The sequence below is a fragment of the Ananas comosus genome, unplaced genomic scaffold (genome assembly GCF_001540865.1).
Source record: "Ananas comosus cultivar F153 unplaced genomic scaffold, ASM154086v1, whole genome shotgun sequence".
Taxonomy (NCBI): domain Eukaryota; kingdom Viridiplantae; phylum Streptophyta; class Magnoliopsida; order Poales; family Bromeliaceae; genus Ananas; species Ananas comosus.
This window is the reverse complement of record NW_017893363.1, coordinates 82,075-84,656: the sequence shown is the minus strand read 5'-3', so window position 1 is coordinate 84,656 and position 2,582 is coordinate 82,075. Positions and strand designations below refer to the sequence as shown.

Genomic DNA, 2,582 nt, shown 5'->3' with positions numbered 1-2,582 from the left:
CATTGCGTGCCTTTCGTCGTGCGGGACGACGAGGACAAGGCCCGCATCTTCGAGCGAGGGTTGCGACCGTCAATTTTTCGGTTCGTGCAATCCTCTAACCTTCAAACCTACCGGGAGGTGGTGGATCGCGCGCTCATTGTGGAGAGCGGCGCGGCAGATGTCCAGGAGCCGCGAGAGGCCATGGACAAGGGTAAGGCCAAGAGGCCTGCGACAGAGGGTGAGCCAGACGCACTCTAGGAGACCGCCGAAGCATCCTAGGAGCCAGCAGCGTGGACGCGGCTCAGCAGCGAAGCGAGGAGGTTTTGACCGTCGCCGGCCTTCCCCGTGTGTGATCTGCGGTGGTTCTCATTACCCACCGCAGTATCCACAGCGGGCGGGCAGGTGCTTCCAGTGTGGCCAGGAGGGCCACGTTCGGACTGAGTGCCCGAGAGGTTCTTCACCGGCATCGTCGACTGCATCGGCACCGGCTCTACCAGCCGCTAGCCACGGGACTCCGTCGACACAGTACCAGCCTAGGCGGCCACCTATCCAGCGTCAAAGCGAGGGATCTCGATAGGCCTCGAGTGGGCGTTTGTATGCCTGTCACGCCCCGGGACCCAGCGGAAGCCCGCCCGGCGCGTGCCCAGACCCGCCATATGTCTACAACATATAAGGCATCTAAAAGCAACAATAATAAAAGCAATAATACAATACATCTAGGAGTATCAGAGCATAGTAAATGTCTAATTGCTACAACAAGGGATAAAGTTAAAACTGTAAATCCACTAAGTAAGGCATAAAGTAAATACAATAGGAAATCCCAAATACAAGTGCTAAGAGTAGATACATAGGTGGTCTCTATACAGGGTACAAAACTCTCACTCTCTCATCTACAAAAGAAAGAGTAAACCACCTAGGCAAGTAAGCTCCTCGCTAGCTAGCTACGCGATCCCCTTGCCGCGATCCCGTGCCTCCGCCGGTGCCGAAGGCTCTGAAAAGGAAACATAGAAACAGGGGCGTGAGAACTATTAAAAATAGTTCCCAGTGGGCAATTACTGACTTCAGTGAACTGCGCCACAAGGCCCAAAAGCTACAAGAAGAGGTCAGTGCCTAACAATGTAATAATTAGACGGTAAGTAAAATATAACTTACTATAGCATAAAGTCTCCACTTAGCATAAATAGCATGAGTACGAAAGCAACTATGCATGAAGTAATAGTCTCCAACTAACATAATGTTCACAATGCGAAATAGTACAATGCCGATGTTTACTATTCTAGTCAATGTCCAAGTAATACTCTAAGTCGTCATGAATACTCGAAGTCAAATCTGAAGAGACCCACCCGAAGGCTGTCTAAGGCCCTGAGACCCACCCGTAGGCTGTCTGGCCGGTGCCGAGCCTAATGGCCCCGTGGTAGTCATCATCCCCACCCTAGGGATGAGCCTGTCCCACGGCAATCCACTTCGGCGCCCAATCCCGCACGGCGAATATGTATCGCGATGGCCATCTCCGGAGTGCCGGCTTGTAGGGAGCGACCCTCACAAGCATGTGCGAATGAGCACAATGGCAAGTAGTCAAACGATCAGTCGCAAGTACCAAGTCCTCATGTCTAATAACATGGTATATAGTAAATGTCCTCGTGGCCAAGTCACTATTTCATCATATCTCAAATATGGCATATAGTTGATGTCAATGTGGCCTATTATCAAGTCTCTATGTTGCAGTTTAATAATTCTCTAGTCCAAGTACCTCATTATGACACTATGGCTCATTTTGTCCCAACATGGATGCTAAGTTCAAGAACTTATAGTTCTAGTCAAAATCGAAGCATGAATCTTGATTTCCTATCATCTCATGGAATATTCGTCGCATGCATATTAACAAAGCACATTGTCTTTCTCTCTCTACTACATAGAGTAAATTTTCTTGATGCACAACATATGAGTTCTAAGCATTCAAAAACTCTCATAAATGCTACTAAACATGAATATGCATGAATTTAAGGAGCATGAAAGCATTTAACCACTTAGGAGGAATTTCCTCCAATTTCAAGGAAGCCAAACCCACCGATGGCAACGAAACTCCTCGTGCGCTCCAACGAGGGTGTCCTCTAGTCTCCTAGTACCCTAGAGGTAGAGAAACATGCGTCACACGAACGAAACGAACCATCAATAGCTCAATCATTAAGCTAATCAAGTATAGGTGAGAAGAACTCACCTCTAGTGCAAAAATCTTCTCTAATGCTCCAAAATGAAGCTAGGGCTCATCCAATCCAACCTAATGGAAGCCTCTAATCCGATCAATCTAGCTTCAAAAGCCCTAGATTCAAAATGCCCAAAATAAACCCTAATATCACAATCTAGGGTTTCATCTCATGAAATCCAATGAAACTCAAATCTAGAGGAAGATAGTGTAATGCTTACCTCTTAGAAGCTTCAAATCAAGCTCTAAATCCTTTAAATCCCAAGATCTATCCTCCACTTAGCTCCAAATCCAAGCTTCTAGCTCCATCAATGGTGGAGAAGCATAAAAGAGGAAAGAAAAGGGATTAATCCTTCAAAATCTAAGCTAGAGGGAGATTAAAACCAAAGAGAAGCAAAGA

General features: G+C 46.9%; 1 long non-coding RNA gene across 1 annotated transcript in view; it reads right to left on the bottom strand.

Annotated features, from left to right (window-relative positions):
- Positions 1–929: 929 nt before the first annotated feature.
- LOC109705776 overlaps positions 930–2,582 on the bottom strand; it is a 2,469-nt gene continuing 816 nt past the window's right edge. The window contains exon 3 of the long non-coding RNA XR_002214885.1: positions 930–970. This is a non-coding gene — a long non-coding RNA (uncharacterized LOC109705776). The remainder of the gene's footprint in view (positions 971–2,582) is intronic.